This window comes from Blennius ocellaris (genome assembly GCF_963422515.1).
Source record: "Blennius ocellaris genome assembly, chromosome: 5".
Classification (NCBI taxonomy): Eukaryota; Metazoa; Chordata; class Actinopteri; order Blenniiformes; family Blenniidae; genus Blennius; species Blennius ocellaris.
The window spans coordinates 7390376-7407707 of NC_137654.1; the positions used below are offsets into that span (position 1 = coordinate 7390376).

Below are 17332 nucleotides of genomic sequence, written 5' to 3' on the forward strand. Positions count from 1 at the left end.
AATAATAACTGTTATTGGTGTTATAATATATTAATATTGTGTAATCATAGTATTCGAGTTGTTTGCGGGTTTAATTTGAAAGCGGAAGTCGCGCCATGTGTCCGCCCCCCTCTCCCTCCCCCCTCTCCCCCCTCCCTCCCCTCCGCCTCTCCTCCGTTCCTCCTCCAGACTCTGGCCGGTCCTGACCGCTCGCCGCAGCCGGAGAAACAGACGCTGCCTCCGGGCGTGGACGGGAACACTCACTGGCTCCAGAATCGGACCTTTTTTGTTGTTGTTGTTGTTGGTTTTTTGTTTTTGTTTGTTTCCCCGTTTCCTCCCCCTCCCAGTAAACTTTCCTCGCGCGCCGCTGCGGTTTGTTTTGGCGGCGTGTGACAGCTCCGCGGAGACCCGCTGTGGAGGATGTGCGTCCCGGTTTAGCGGCGGATCCATGCGCCTCCTCACCTTAACGCAGGTGAGTCCTGACCCAAACACGGCGGTTCCTCTCTTTGTTGTTGTTGTTGTTGTTGTTGTGTTTAGGACATAAATCCCTCAAATAGAGCCGCTGCCGGCGTGTCGTTCATTCATAAGTTTGAACTCGGTTTCCAGTGGAGATTCCTGCGTTTTGATCGAGCATCAGAGAATGTAGATTGTACTGGTCACACACTGGGACCACCAGTGTGTGTGTGTGTGTGTGTGTGTGTGTGTGTGTGTGTGTGTGTGTGTGTGTGTGTGTGTGTGTGTGTGTGTGTGTGTGTGTGTGTGTGTGTGTGTGTGTGTGTGTGTGTGTGTGTGTGCCAAATGTCAGATTCCTTGCTCACCTGCTGGCATTCTGCTGGATCTACACAGCTGCCCAGCTACTGCCCCCTTCTAGAATAACACATGACCGTCTGCCCTGGGGGAGCTTCCCAGGAGGTCTGGTGGCTGTGGTCTGTTACTGATGCCAAAGGGTGTGCGTGTGCGTGTGCGTGTGCGTGTGTGTGTGTGTGTGTGTAGGGGAACTTTGTGTGGAAACAAAAGAATAAAGTGAGGGATGGTGAAATAGTCCAGCTTGTCCCTCGTGCCTCCAACAGTCTGTCCGATAGTCATTGGAGCTTCGTCCTGATCGCCACAGGAAGTCACCTGGACGTTCGCGCCTCTCGGGACGCCGGAGGACGTTTTGTGTGTGTGTGACGCAACACGTGGGACACTGACAAAGCCCCGTCTCGAGACGCTGGCAGGGAGACGGCGGAGCGGCGGCTCGCTCTTGGGTGTGTTCCTGGTTCTGTTGGAAGAGGCTAAAAAAAAAACGGAAGACGGGGAGTTGAGGTTTTGGCAGCTGCTTCCCTTATTGTGGAACAGCTGTCAGGTGTCATCCAGCAGCGTGAGGAGCAGCTTCAACAACTCAAAATGAAAAAGCCTCCAGACAGACGTTTGTTCCAGGTCGGAAGCAGGAGAGAGAGAGAGAGAGAGAGAGAGACGTGTGGTCCCTCCTTGTCTTCCACGGCATCTTCCCCGTAAGGCCGCTTTTGTGCAACGCAGCCTTGAACCATGTGGGTCTCAGCATCCAGGCAGTTTTGAATAGCGGGCCATCTGCTGGCTGAGGGTCTTTTGCAAAGCACACTATCGTGTTACCCCACGCTGGGCTGTGTGTGTGTGTGTGTGTGTGTAGGGGGGTCTATTGTTTTTGCCTGCAAAGGGTGAAAAAGTTTGTCGAGTTGTTTGCAGACCGTCACCGTTGTTTGTTGGAAAAAAGCTGAAAAGTAGAAGACAAGAGCTCCTGGTTTCCGTCCAGCCACAGTCGGTGAGCAGAGACGGGTTGTGGAACCTCTCGTGTCGTAGTGATGGATCCGCTCAGTGATGGCCGTCGCTCACGTGCCGCCGTAACTTTACCTACAGCAGCTTCAGCAGCGGCGTCGTGTTGATTACTTGAAAAACGAGGCTTCACGCCTCAGCACCAGCCTCTGGCACACGCCGACAGCTCTTCCTGGCTGATCTGGATTAAGTGGCTCTTAAGCTTGAAGAAGGTTTAAGAAAAGAAAAAGAAAATCCAGACTCAGTTGGAAGTTTCTGAACTTTCAGATTCATCAAGTCTTCATGTTTGGAATGTTTGTCAACCAAAAAGTCTAACGTCCAACTTCTTTTTGCTTTTTTCCTCCCTTCAAATTAATTAACTCGGATGCTGTGGGGAAAAAAAGTGTTTAGAATTATAGGCAACTTCTGATTTCATTGTTATCGTCTTAGGGAAGCACCGATCCAGGTTCTTTGACTTCTAATCCAATCCCCATATACACATTTGTATATTTGCTGATACCGATATTATTCTGATATCAGAGCTGTTTGCTTTGATGATATTATTATCATTATTGTTGATTTTATATGAGGCTGTAATAAACTCCTCTACAGTAAAGTATGAAATGTACAAATGTTTTCTCTCAAAAGACAATTTAAGGTTCGTCGGAGGTCAGGAAAGGAAGCAGTACAAACTATTTTGTTCAATTTGGACAATGTGGGGGTCTGCGTGACGTCATCGTCTCATAATAAACTAGTTCTGTCTTTAAAACCTCACAATCACTTTATTAATTCCTGGAGAAATTATTTATCAAAGCAGCACAAACTGCAAATTTTCTAGCTTTAATGCAACACAAACCACTGGGACTATTTCCAGGGAGTTTAGCGTGGAGCAATACGCAGCTTCACGGAGGTGTGAGTCGCCTGCTTACCGTGGAGGAACGAGCCGTTCTCCTCGGCGAGCTGGAGTTTTAAAACGGTGACGTCTGGCTGCAGAGCGTCTGCCTCGCTGTCTCGCCTTTACAAACATTCACGTCGATACTTTGCGGTGTTTTGAGCGTAAAATCTGCCCAAACAGCGACGTGTTGTCATGAAAAGTCGGTTAGCACAGCAGCGCTAGTTCCGTAGCATGATAAGGTGGCTGTAAATTGTGGAGTGGATTTTCGGACTCTTTACTCCGCTCCTCATTGAGACCCGCTTCTATTCAGGAAATCCACTCCACATTTTACAGCGAGCAGAGCAGAGCCGCCGGAATAGAAACACTGGACTCGTTTCAGCAGAAACACAGACGAGGCTTCATGGATCAGAAACCTCCGCAGGTTGGATCAGAAATTTCCGATCTGTCTGCATTGATTGTGGCTCATTCATCAATTAGTGGATTTTTCATGATTTATTCACGTTTGTGTTTGGAACCAATAAAAAGACACTGAAACAAACAGGAGGCTGAACTGAAGAGATGGAGAATAAATTGTATTTTTATATATCAGCGTTTATATTAAGGTGAAGTAAAATAAACTGATTCTGGCTGTTTTGACCATCAACTATCATAATCATCAATTTATTCACCTGCTTTTTTTTCTTTTTATTCTGCTCCATACAATCAGTGACTCTCGGCCTCCGGATCTGTAGCAGCAGCAGGATTGTCGCCATTCCCCGCATGCAAAGCTTTTGAAGGCAAACAGTGCGGTGATTATTCTCATTCTAAGGTGGCACACAGGAAGTGGTTGGGCTGCCATCCGGACCTCAAACCTCTCGCGCACGTGGCGGGGAATGGGTCGAAGGCCACTTCAGCTGCAGCTGGCCATTGAAAAGCGATGCTCCACAGCTGAACTAGCCACTTTTCACCCCCCCCCCCCACACACACACACACCCCATTAAAGAAAAAAAAAAAAAATCTTCCTTTTGTGGAAAGTGTCGGCGCTGAGCCCGCTGGGCAGCGTTTGCAGCCAGGACAGGGTTCTGATGATTTATGAGTGTCAAGTGTCGGCCATGCCGACTGTTAAGTAGGGGATCTTTTAGAGCTGGAAGTGGGCGGGAACAATCAAAACAAAACAATAAAAAACACAAGCCAGGAGTGTTGATGCCTTTGGAATCAGACACCACCTCCTCCTCGGCGGGCTTCCTCGTTGTGTCGGGTGTCACATACTGTAGTGGGATGCCGAATGTATTTTTAGCAGCATTCTTTTTTTTTTGTTTGTTTTGTTTGCACCGTGAGCATCAGCTGCAACGGCGCGTAATCATGAAAGAATGGCCGAGTCTTGATGAGCTCTCGTTCCGTTAATGAGTGACTCTCGGCGACTCGGTTCTTTTGTCTCACATCCGGCGGGAACAAATCTGTAAGCCGGGACTCGGTGGCAAGAGCCTGAAAGTGAAGGTGTGGAGAGCGGAAGAGCGCGTGCACAGTAGATTATGATGATAGAAATATTTTGGGCGTTCCCCCAACAGCTGGTGGTCCCTCGTGGTACATTCTTCTCTGTGTGTGTGTGTGTGTGTCTGTGTGTGTGTGTGTGTGTGTGTGTGTGTGTGTGTGTGTGTGTGTGTGTGTGTGTGTGTGTGTGTGTGTGTGTGTGTGTGTGTGTGTGTGTGTGTGTGTGTGTGTGTGTGTGTGTGCTGTAATGGGGTGTGGGAGTGGAGCTTCCAGAGAGAACACTTGCCGGGGCATTACTGTGACCACAAGCATCTCCACATAGAAACTGAAAAGGAGCCCCATTTACCTCCACTCCATAACGCCATTCCACATCTTTCACTTTCTACCCCCCCCCCCAGATATGCTCGCTATCGGCCATATAGGCTGGATCCCAGGCCTCCGTAAGCCCCCCCCCACCCCCCCGAGGGAGCCGGCTGAGGCTCAGACTGGCAGGCTAATAAATACTCCTTTTCATTAGCAGCAAGCTGCTATTCACTGTACTTAAATGGGAATCCCCCGCCGTCCCGGGCGTACCAGCTTAACAATAACTGTTACATGTGCAGCTTTATCATGACGGACACACCAACGGGTCCTGATGCATATCTCTGCGGCCAGCGTGTAGAAGCTCAGTCAGTCGTGACGCTAAATACCAAAATCAATCAGAACTGTATCTGCTGGCTACTTTGATCCTGGTTGATTAGGATCTGATTCTGGCTTAAAGTGGATATCTCCTGGTGCCATTCATCCACCGTGATCACATCTTGTATTTTTTTTATTTGTTGGATTGGACTGAAAGACTCTTTTTTTTTTCCTGCTGTATCTAAGGGTTGAGGATCGCAATTAACGGACGTCCGTCTCCCCGCAGCTAAAAGGAAGTCATTGTCCCGACACGAACACATACTCAACCAGACGTCCCTTGATACACTCAGAAAAGTGCCATCAAGAATATCTGATGAGTCAAACTGTTGATCTAAATGAAGTGGCGAGGAGTTTGTGTGGTGAGAACTATCCTCTGCTTTTCTCTGGATCCTCCAGACAGGCTTGTTCAGGCAGCTGGAGGCTCTGCTGAGGTTCTAGTTTAAAATGTTGCAGCAGTGCAATATTGTCTAATAATGTTGTGGGTGAATTACAGTTACATTAATGTGATTATCAATCAACCAGTTTACAAGGATTTATTTAAAAAAAGGGGGGAAAAAAGGCTTTTAATGATGTCAGAGGTTGTCGGACCTCCGTGTTTCCAATAACATTTTATTCAAAGTGTATTTCTCCAAATCCAGCCTTGGTCCTGAATTCTAGCCAGTCTAAAAGTCCCTCTACTGAGAACAGGCTGTTTTCCGGTTCAGAAGGCAGAGCTCGTCTACCTGTGGGAGGGCCGACTACCAGAGGCAGTGGTTATTCCCCCTCATGATGTCACAAAGGGAACATCTCTCATTTGCCTGTATGAGCACAGGTTCACTAAAAAGTGAAGCAAGTGAGGGAGATGACAGACTTTCTTTGCTTCTGGGGCTTCAAACAGGTTCTGTGCACACCTGACTGTTGGAAAACTATTCCAAGGTGAAGTTTACACAATATAGGCCCTTCATAAATGTTGCGCTCCCCTGAATTTAGTCCCCAGCTCTGTATATTTTTAGGCCTCAATCCTGTATTTAGTTTCAATTTGTACAGTTTAATCACTACGAAGGTGCGAATCAACTTGTGCAGTCCACAATAATGCCAAAGACCGTCTGAACTGTGATAAAGAAAATATTATAGAATGGTAGACCTGAGCCAGAAGCACAAACACCTTCTGAAATCCTCCTGGTTGCAACTGCAGACGTGCATGTGACGGATAAAAAAAAACACTAAAAAAGAAACATGGCTGACTGATTACTTGATCAATCTATTTATGAGGATTAGTTCATGACCAAACGTGTTCAATCATTATTGTATCCACATTGATGCAAATTCCAAGATAAAAAAAAACTGTTTTCTTAGTATATTGTATTTATTTTCTCGTCCCAAAACAAAATGAAGCGATTCTTCTCTGGATTGCAAAGCTCAGAGGGTAACACTCCTCGAAACTGTGACGGCAAGAAAGACTTGAGGAAAATCTGAAATTCAAGACGGGGATGCAGATTTTGGAAGCCACAAATGATAGCCCCGGCAAAGACGGGACAAGCGAGCGAACGTGCACAGATCGGCACTTGTGCTTTGAAATGGCGGGATCCTGTCGTGCTCTTTGCCTCGACGACGGGTGAATTGAACCATTTAAGTTTTACAAGGAGCAAGAGCGGTACTCTGTAATTGCTCACGCAAACGTCTGAGGTTTTATTGTGCGCAATTACTGGAGGTTTCCTGCGGTGTCTGGTTCTTCATGTGGGAGGGCAGAACAGAGGATCTGTCCTCCGCTTCTCGTACGTTAGAATTCGTGAAGCTTTAAGCACCATCAACATGATTAATCTGCTTCAAAGTTTTAACGCAATAAGAAGCGCTCGGCTCTCCTCTCGGAAAATGTCAACAAGTTAATCTGTCTGAGTGGCTGCTGAAAAATGAGCGATGGGAACATTACTGTGGATAAATGTTTGTTTTGAGAGGTGTTTTAAATAAACACGTTAAGTGCCGCTATGTTCCCTTCTTTCTTCAGTGTGTTTGCTCGTGCAAAATGAAATGTGATTACTTTGGTTTAAAAACGAATGATAGTTAATCTCGAATAGAAATTAATCCGCAGCAGTGCTCTGATTAATCTTAATCGTTTGACAGGCACTAATTAGAACGTTTCCATTGATTGACAGCCCTTAATGAAGAATTATTGTAATGTTATTATCACAATACTCTAAATGATCACATGACTAAAGAATAGAACAGAAATGTTTCATTAATCCCGGAGGAAAATTATTTCTCTATATGTTCATGTAATATCATGCAGCCCGAGATACTGACACTATATAAATATAGATATATAGATATTTTTTTAACATTTACGTGATGTCTGATGTTAAAATTAGTAATTTGAGGCCTAAGAATAAACATACCCCACTGCTAGTTAATGCTTTTTTGAGTGTTGATTGTCAAGAAGACTATCTTGGTTACAGAGTTGCTCGGTGGACTTCGACGTTGCAAAAAAACGAGGTTTGAATTGTATAAAGAATTCTGACATGGGCTTCATATTGATTTAGGAATAATGTTGCCAACAGAACATGTGTTTTTGAATGATTTAGTCACCGGGCAGCCTTCTGACATCCCGGACTTGTTCTCTGAAGGAAATAACCAAGGTTGGATCATGGCGCTGCCACCTGGTGGCCGAGGAAAGAATGAGCGTTTTAGTGGCTTGTTTTGAAACAGTTGGGTTTTGTAATGTTGCTATTTAATGTTTGTGGGACACTGTGGTGTATGAAAAATACGTTTTTACTGTTTCACCTGCAAAATATGCTTTATTTGTGCATATTTTTGTTTATGTTCTTTGGCTTACAAATTCGCGATACACTAGATTGTAACACACGTTACGATATGCGCCTCATCAGGAGATTCTCTCCAATACGCAGCCTTACTCGCAAGGCTTTGGACGATGCTCGCCTGCAAGCCACCTCCAGTATTAAATACAATCCCTTTTAATTGCATCAGCAAGTTCAGTTTGCGGTTTGGATGCCGAAAGTAAGCAGCTAATACTGCAATATGGTCAGCGGTAATCCTTGCTGATGTAATCCTTTTGTGAAAATGTAATCTCCTTACTGTGAGTCACAAGAAGGCATGTCTCCCTAAACCCAAAGGGTGTGGCTTTAATTGTTGTGCAGCGGCTTCAGCCCCGGGCCAGTTGTCTCTGCGCTATGCCACCAACCCCTCAGCCCTCGCCCCCGGTTACACCAGCCGCTCCCTGGAGAGCCTCGGTCCAGCCCGGGACCCAACCTCACCCCCCCCCCCCCCCCCCCCTCCCAATGTCCCTTTCCTACATAGCTGCCTCGGGCCCCCAATTCTCTTTGTTCTCTGATGATTTCACGCACATCATCAAGGGTAATGTCTTGCAACACGGAAGATAACTGGATTAAAGTTGATATTTCTGATGATTGACAAGTCCAAACAAGTGGACAGAAACCACTTTTTTTTTTTAAATCATGCTTCAGCTGTGTGAACTCTGACTGCCTTAACTAATATTGAAACTAGTTGAGATTGCAGCGTGATCGTTGTCCCGACAAGCCCCGACTCTGACTTCATCCCCTCCCTGCAGAGACGGCAGACGTTTACACAACGCCAGGGTTGGCTGATCCACTCATATTAGATTGGTAAAGATTGAAATATTTACACGATGCACCATTTAGAGGGATTGTGAGCTTTGTGCTTCAGCCGTGTGAGTTTGACCGACCGAGCTGAGCTGGTTTCCTCTAAGACGTTGCCAAAATTCAGCCCTCGATGGTAATATCTGTCTCAAACTGGTGAAACTAATGCTTTGCTTGGGTGCAAATGCTGCAGAGATATTGGAACTTCCGCAAAACAACACACAGGAGTCTTGATCTGTCCGTGAACGATGGTTAGAAACACTTTAACACTCTGGAATGTGATTTTTGCAATAGTTAACTGCAAGAAGAATTTCCAGAACAACAAAAACAAAAGTCAACAAATTCCAGGTGCACATGTGATTGGGGGAGCAAGAGAAAGAGCGCTGTTATTTAAAAGAACAAACCCGCGCATAAGTGAAGAGAACATGGCTACAGTGTTTGTATTTATTGCAAATCACATTATTGGAATACTTGACAATGTTTTGTGTTTTTTTTTTGGTGTAATTTAGATTTTCTGATAAAACATTTCATTTGGACCATTTCAAAGTAGCGCCACGTATGTTGTGATTTGTTATTTTATTTTAAGTTTTCAGGTTTGTTGTTGTTTTTTGTTTTTTTTCATTGCCTTCTAAAATCCAGAAGTAAAAGGCCTTTGATAAACTTGTATTGTTGTCATTGGCCACCCCGCCCTCCTGCTACCTTGCACGGGGCAGATTGAGGGGTCCTGACTGATGGCTGAGCCTGTTGCATTAACCTCCGCTCACCGTGTGACATTTAAAAAAAAAAAGAAAGAAGAAGAAGCAGAGAGAGAAGCGAGTTCCCATGGTGTGTGTTTCACCTCTGTCCATATGTGAGGCGACGCTCCTGCCGGACACTTGCATGTGTGTGTTCAGAAACATAAGCCATCTCCTCCCACCGAAGCTGTAGCCCACGACCCCCCCCCCCCACCACCACCACCTCCACCCCCTCCAGGCCCCTGAACAGTTGCCTCTGGACGCGGTGGAGCTATGCTAGCGATCCCACTGGCTCACAGGTGGAGCATTCCCTTTCTTGAAGAAATGCCTCTGTGGTCTTTCTGGCATTTGTTGTATTTTGTAATTTTGTGTGTGTGTGTGTGCGTGTGCGTGCATTTACTGGCAACTGTCATCAATCTCCCCCCCCCCCGAAACACAATCTTGACACTCCTCCACACCCTCGTCAGAGTGTCTTCATTGTCGGCCTTTAAGATTTTTTTGGGCTCAAGTTAATTACTTTTGTTCGCCCGGGCTGAGAGTCGCTGGCAGTCCATGAATGATCGATACCATTTGCACAATTGTCAAGATAACATTCTGGGAATTGACTGATCAAACGAAAAGCGACTCAGCTGCTTTTCCCCGGTGTCGGTCCAGCTAATGGATTTGGGATTACTTGTTTGTTGCACGCGCGCAGGGGGAGGAAGGTCCAGAGGCCGCCGCTGCTACGTCAGCCACCGCCGTCTTTCATTGTCTGCGATGGGCTTTGCTCTGCCGCTCCTGTGATCCTCAGGTTCATCGGCAGTGAAAGGGATATTCAGGGTGTGGGTTTAGATCCCAGCAGATAGCGGGCAGGTTAAACCCCCCCCCCCCCCCCGAGAGAGAGAGGAATCCCCTCCTACTGGCCTCCATCTGTCCACCACTCCTGATTAGCTCATTGATTAACTGCAAACTCTCTTTCATTTACTTTGAATAACAAAATCCTCGTACGCTGTCGTCGTACTTTTTTTTTCTGTTTCTCTTTGTTGTGGTTTCAGCTCGTTTTTTCCGAGGTCTGCATTTTTGCCGAATCGGCTCATTTGGTACTTAAGATTTTAATGTGGTGATGTTGTCGTTGAGGGTATAAATCCTCTTAGTTCCCCTGCTGATTAATGAGAAGCTGGGGCAAAGCAATAAGGTTGAAGATTAAACCGCAACGTTCCCAGATATCCTTGGCGTCGTCTGACCACCCGGGATGAAGTCCACTCGTCGGCGGCGGGGCAGATCACCGTGGCTGCCGGGGGCAATTTTAAAGTGTGCACCAACCTCTTATTCTTTTTCAGTTCCTGGTTTGTATTTTCTCATTCATTAAGTCTTCAAAAAAGATTTAGCCCCCGGTTTAGCACTGGCTTGCTAAGCTATCGTTAGTCCATGTCTTATTTATACATTTCATTTTCTTTGGCCTCTACAACTGAACGCTTCCCTTGAAATGTGTTTCCTTTTGAATTTTTTGACAATTGATGATCTTTAGATAAAACTTAGTTTCATGCAACGAACAGCTCGATGGTTAATAAACCTTAGAAACGTTTTCATTGTCGAGGAAACACTTTCATTATTCTGATTTGACCCCTTATTTTGACGTTTTTCATATCAAACTTCAGAACTCATGAAGCTCAGAACTCGTATGTTTATATCAACTACGTGACCCGGTTAACCTTAAATGCGGTGTTGTGAGTCTTAAGTTATGTTGCTGATGACTCACGGTGAAACCTTCGTCAGATGACGTGTCCCTGTGAACTTTGACGCGTGAACATCGGCATGCGCCACGTTCCAACGAGCGTGGGTGTGCGAGGACCCGCTCAACGCTGCTCGCAGCTTTAATGTTTCTTTTTTCTCCCCGAGGTTCTCAAAAAAAGATTGTGTCCACACGTCGCTATGAACTGGGCTCAACACGAGGCGTCAGGGCATGTAGTACACATGCCAGGCCTTTGGGGGCGCTGTGACTTGCCAAAAACGCAGAAGAAGACACGGAGCACATAGATAATTTTGAAGTAGAAACCTGACTTTACACCCCTATATAACTCTGGTTTCTTTAGGTCTATGGCCCGGCGCTTCCTGCTGTTAGCGTCATGTCGCTTCTGCAGCTCTGTTGAATGGCACGAGCCGGGGTTTTAGAATTTCCACAGTCTGGAACCCATTTTCATGCGCCTAAAACCGCCTCGTGTGGACGACGAGGCCAAAAACTGCTCGTTTCGGCGAGCCGGCGAGCTCATGTGGGCGGACCCTTATTCTCCTGGAAAACTTAGTTTGAGAGTCAGCGATCTTCATTCTTCCGCACTATGCTGTGTGTGCTTTGTTGAGTTGTGCTTTCGCAGCGGGAAATCGCTGATCTCACCCGATGTGAGAATCGTCCGGAAGGTCGGTATTGAACCTGAAAAGTGGCTTTAAATTACCTCGTTCCCCCCCACCCCCCTCCCCGGGAGACCCCCCCCCCCCACCCTGCCTCTGGCTCACAGGAACGGACAGAAAGATGCTTTTTCTGGCAAACTCCAACCAGCCCGTGAGTGGCTGCCCGCTCTGCGTTTTATTAGATGAAGAAAAGAGCAGAACGGTATAATTTAGTAAAGGCCGTTGGCCTGCGGGGCAGAGGGAAAGCTGCACTTTGAGTGGGTTTCGCTCCAAAGGCAGCAGCAGCTGCAGCAGAAAAGAAAAGAAGAGGAAATCATGGAGATGGGTTTATTTTGACCGGCCAAAAAAAAGTCTGCCTCATTTCTGTGGTCCACTTGGCTGTGAGCCACAATAAAAACATGCCTGCTTATTAACATGGAGCCCGGCTGTTGACACAAGGAACCCCGAACCCCCCCCCCCCCCCCGACGAAATTGTTTTCTTGCTGGATCTGTGTATGTTCCTGTCTGGGTCAGCGCTGTGCTTGCGTGCTGCTTGTAGCTCACGCTTCTGACACCAGAGCTGGGTTGTAAAACGTCGTCCAAAATGACAATCGATTAACAAAACTTTAAAAAAGCGTCCGAGGAAAAAAAGCTCGATGTCGAGTGACTCTTACAATCAAATAAGAGTATTTGAGGCGACCGATTTCTCTCCCTGCTTAAACATATTTTTAATAATTTCTGAAAAATATGAAAGTGGACTCGTCTTAATTTACCCGAATTTATAGTCAACTGTACATTTTCAGTCGTTTGACGCCATGGTTGGATTTTAAATCCATGCATCAGTCTGGAGGTTAGCGTTTAGCTTTCCTGCTCGGTGGTTTTTAGGTTCAACTCATGTCAATAACTTCCCAAAAGCTTTAAAACTTCAACCGAGTTCAGTGAAAGCAGATCTTCGCAGTTGACGTATTTAGCGTTTATCGTAATAGACAGAAGTTTCAGGCACGTACAGGAAGAACACGCAATCCAAATAATGTGTGGCATCATAACAGCGACTGGTTGTAATGAATGGAACAACCTCAGGTGACGTCATGTCTGTCTTTTACCGTTCGGTACAGACAAGTCCTTCCTTCTCTTTTACCTTCATTTTGTTCTCCGCCATCGTTTGAGGGAAAACCCGCTGGATAATCCACCATCTCCCGTCAACCTGGTTTGTTAGTCTGAGCCGCTGGTCACACACTGAACATGTTTTCACCCTATGATTCATCTCTTATTATGAAGGCATTCCACTCAACCCCCCCCAAAAAATCTATACGGAGCAGCGCAAAGAACAAACGAATCCAATAGTCCTGCGTGTTTCTAATTGTACCTCACCAGCATCAGTGGGACGATGGTGGGTTTCCCTTAATTACCTCAGAAATCTCAGCAGGGGGTTGAGTAATGGTTCATTTATTCACGCAGGCAAACATCAACTTCTTCACCTTCTAATGAAATATGCATGAGAATCATGTTTTTTTTTACGTGTAACAGCGCAGCAGTTACACGTAAAATTCCTGTTTCAGGAAATCAAGAAATGAACGCTTCGGGCTTTGTTGAGATTCTCCACATCTAACAGAAGGAGTGGTCCATCAGTCTGGGGGGTGGAGGAGTGGTGTGGGGGGGGGGGGGGGGTGTCGGGAGGGGGCCGAGCGAGTGTGTGGGAGTGGAGGATAGATTTTCTCAGTGGTTACAGCACAGCTGACCACACAGTGAGCGGACAGGAGGAAATGGTCCAAACACAGTAACCGGATCTTTATAGACACTTGAATGTGACAGCTTGATGGAGCTCACCGGCTCCATTAGTGGGCGAACAGCAGCCACCAGTCCTGGAACAAATATCGTATCGTTCTCATGGATTTTGGTCTCGCAGTTCTGTGTCTGGGTTGGTCTGTTTCAGCTCATAACACTAATTAATATATACCTCTGTGTGAAGGAAATTGGAACTGATTTGAGCTCCAGCTGCACAGCCTATCACATTTATTGTTATCGCGGTATCTTACTACTAAATAGCCTCTTGTGAAACAGATCCTACCTGGTATCTTCACTCCACTTGGCTATTGGTTCAGATAAAGTACCTTATTTACTGAACTTTCTAGTTGTTTGGCTGTATGTGTGACTTAAAGTATGTGGTGCTTTGTAATATGAGAAAAGAGGCTTTGCTGCTTGTTTGTGCATTTCATACTGTAAACAAAGACTTCCATTTTAAAATAGTGTTTTCCTTGCTTCCGGTGCTTTGGTCAAAAGAATTGATATGTGACATTACATTACGTGCATTATTATAAGCTCAGTGAGATATTCTGTCTTCCCCATTGAGCCACTAGTTGGCAGTGTTGTGATCTATTCTGCAACTTGTCCAAGAGAAGGAGTCACAGGCAGGGAGTCACAGCGACGCTCAGGTTCAGATTCAGACACCTTTATTCATCCCACAAGGGGCAATTCTTCTGTAGTTCCCAGTTGTACATGTGGTCACCGGTGATTCAATCGGTGAAGAATTAGCAGGTGACATAGGGGAACGTCAGAATACAAGAAATCAATAAAACCACAAAGACAAGCAGTTAACAAGACAGTGAAACAGTAAGAACAGTAACGGTGAGCTCCTTTATATGATCACACTGCTAATCAATCGCTCAATGCGTTTCAGATCTCGAATTGAATTGGCTTGAACGTTTAAGTGTTTCAATGCTTTTACTTAAGCTTTTTTTCACGAAAGCTAGAAAGTTTAAATTTTAACCCTTTTAACGAGTGATTCAATAAATACTTTGTATCTTTGAGGACTGTTTTAAGTCCAGTATCTAAAAAAAGGAAAAACAAGGTGTCTTTTATTTATATATTAAAAAAAAAGACGTAAAGTATGAGTTTTGTGAGCTTTGCTCTACTCTGGCTATGACAGCTGAGACGGTATTTAACGCAATCGAAAAAATAACACACGGTTTAAAACATCAACACATTATCAGCAAATTCTGTCCTACTGTACATTTATTGAAAAAAAAAACCCCCAAAACCCTGAGTTCTGTAATTCCATCCCACATTTTCTCAGTTTCCGCAAAGTTCAAAGTCAAGACTTTGTTTCTTTTACTGAACTTGACTGCCGGCTCCCCTCCGCTCTGCAGACAGATGGTAGCTGCTCTCTCTGCATCGTGTCTCTCGGTAGAACCCCCCCCCCCCAAAACCCCCAACACCCCACCTTTGTAGTAGCTGTGTGGGTTTACAGCAGTGAAACCTCCCGGCAGACTTATTATTGTAAGATCTCATGAGAGTCGGTGCAGGCAATATGAGAAACATGGCAGAAGTTGGTGTGTGTGTGTGTGTGTGTGTGTGTGTGTGTGTGTGTGTGTGTGTGTGTGTGTGGTTGAACAGTAGTTGGATGAAGTCTGTTTGTCCAGCTGCTGAATCGCCCCCTGCCAGGCACACACACACACACACACACACACACACACACACACACACCTACCTAACAGTTATCGACCACAGCGTTCCTGGTTCCCAACATTAAATCTTGACCTGCGTCACACGAAGCATTTTCTCCTCAACCCTACAAATCCCTTGCCCCCCCCTCCACCCCCTCCCATCCCCATCCCCCTTTAAAGAGCCATGTCTTCATGGTCCATGTCTGCCTGCCTCTCTCCCCCCCCCCCCCCCCCGGCCCCTTCCTCCCATCATTCTTTGCATCCTTTCTTATTCGGGGGGGTTCCACAGTTTGACCCCAGTTGCCCTTGACACATTCATTTCTATAGCTTCAGCCAATCAATGGAGACTCCTGTGTCCTGGTGTCACATGTTGGCTCCACTAATTGAAACCAACAACAGCCCGTGGCGAGTGACAATGAGTGGTTTTTTTTTTTTTTTTGAAAGCATATGTACGTGTGTGTGTGTGTTGGGAGGATGAATGTGCAGGATGGAGGTTCTGCCACATTCACACGGGGACCAGCAGGTCAGCGGCCATTGTCCAGGCCTCCGTTTTGGGAAGATTAGCGAGAGAAATTGCACCTCAGTCACGTCAGCACTGTGACAGCCAAATGAATGTGGATCGGGAATTACGGATGCCACTTGGAAGGCTTTATCATAATGGATCTGTCATAAACAAATCACATTGAAAACGCGACAGAGCGGATGGTGGACTGTCTCTGGTTCCAGTCCCTGTGAGTGTTTTCCTCTCAAGCTTCCTGTCAGCAGCTGCAATGAGTGGAGCTTTTATTAGCTGTTAGTCCCAAATCTCCCTTCACCCCATTTAATGTAATGTTAGCTGGTTCTTGTCCAGCAACTATATTAAAATGGATTTTTTTTCTTTTTAAAACAGATACAATTAATTCCACTTTTCACAACAAAAGCCGGTCAAACATCAAATCCCAGACTCTTTTACAAAGTGGTACTTGTGATTTTCTAATATAAGTACATCTTATATGTTTTTTTAAATCTATATTTTCCCAATGACAATTCATCACAGTGCAAAAACCACAACACCAGTGCAATTGTTATTTTTTGTGCTTCTGTAGCTTTTGGCTTCATGTTTGTCGTGTTGGCTTTTATGTTTGTTTTCACTTTTGTATTTGTGCTTTGGCGTTTACAATCGTGCCATTTGTGTTTTGGCATTTCTATCCTTTGTTGTAACTTTTGATTCCGTGTTGTAGCTTTATTCTATTTTGGCATTTACGTTTGCAATTTGGCTTTTCATTTGTATTTGTGTCGTTGTTTTTGTTTTTGTATCATGGCATTTATGGTTTTGTTGTTGACTTTTGCATCCGTGTTGTGCCTATCTTTCATTTGGTTATGTATATTTCAGTTTTATCTTAAGAATTTGCGTTGTGTTTTTTGTATTTGTGTCACGGTTTGTATGTTTGTGTCGTGGCACGTATGGTTTTGTTGTGTGTTGTCTTATATATTTATTAGGTCTTGGCTTTTATGTTTGTGTTGTGGCATTTGTATTTCTTTCCCGGCTTTTATATTTATGTCATGGTCTTTATGGTGGTGTGACTTTTAAACTGCGTGTGTGTTTGGTTTTTCTTTCCACGTTTCAGTCGTGCTTTTTTATCGCGAACATAAAAATTAAATATACAAATTGTGCCGAGTGTTCAAGTGTTCCTCAAACAAGCTTAAATCAGTCCAAAGTCCAGGGGAAACTGAAAGTCACACCGGCGTTATTTATTGCGTCGCGCAGCAGCTTTGCACGGCTTATTGCCTTTAATGGTTCTGCTTTTTAGAACAGAATAGAAATACTTTATTCATCACTGGGGGAAATTCATGTAATAGCCCCACACAGATAAAAACACGGAATAAACGCAAGTAAAAATATCAATACGGCAGAGCAAAGTTAAATAAGTAATATTAAAAAAAAACAACGTCATCTACACAGAGTTATCTAGAACTGATGCAGCACTGTTTAAAAAAAAAAAACAAAAAAAAAACGACTAAAAGGACTTTCAAGCGTGTCGGTTGCGTTATTGTGACACACCAGGCAGCTGCACTGTTGTCAGAAGACATTAGAAGTTGCCTACGAAGCACAAAGTGGCCGCCGTTCGGTTTTCTTCTGTGTCGATCAAGCAGGTGACGGCGCCACGCTGCAACTGTTGCTCGCTCAGATATGGAAGGGAAACAAAAAAAACAAAAAAAAGGCTTACGGCTGTTAAGAGTGTGGAGGATCTTATTTGAATTATTGAACCGCACTGCGGTGTCTGTTGGCGTTTTCACTGTCAAGACTCCCAACAAACCATTCTCACTGTTTCATTCTCACCCTGAATGAGAGGAGAAAAATATTACTTGCTCGGAGGGATGGGAGGGGAGGGGGCGCTTTCAAAAGCT

At 45.2% G+C, this 17332-nt stretch overlaps 1 protein-coding gene across 1 annotated transcript in view; it reads left to right on the plus strand.

Moving 5' to 3' along the window:
- The first annotated feature begins 266 nt into the window (after positions 1–266).
- The window catches only part of LOC308130151 (plexin-B1-like), an 81233-nt gene continuing 64167 nt past the window's right edge, over positions 267–17332 (plus strand). Inside the window, exon 1 of the mRNA XM_080496349.1 lies at positions 267–451. The gene's annotated coding sequence lies outside the window, so the exon portion shown is untranslated. The remainder of the gene's footprint in view (positions 452–17332) is intronic.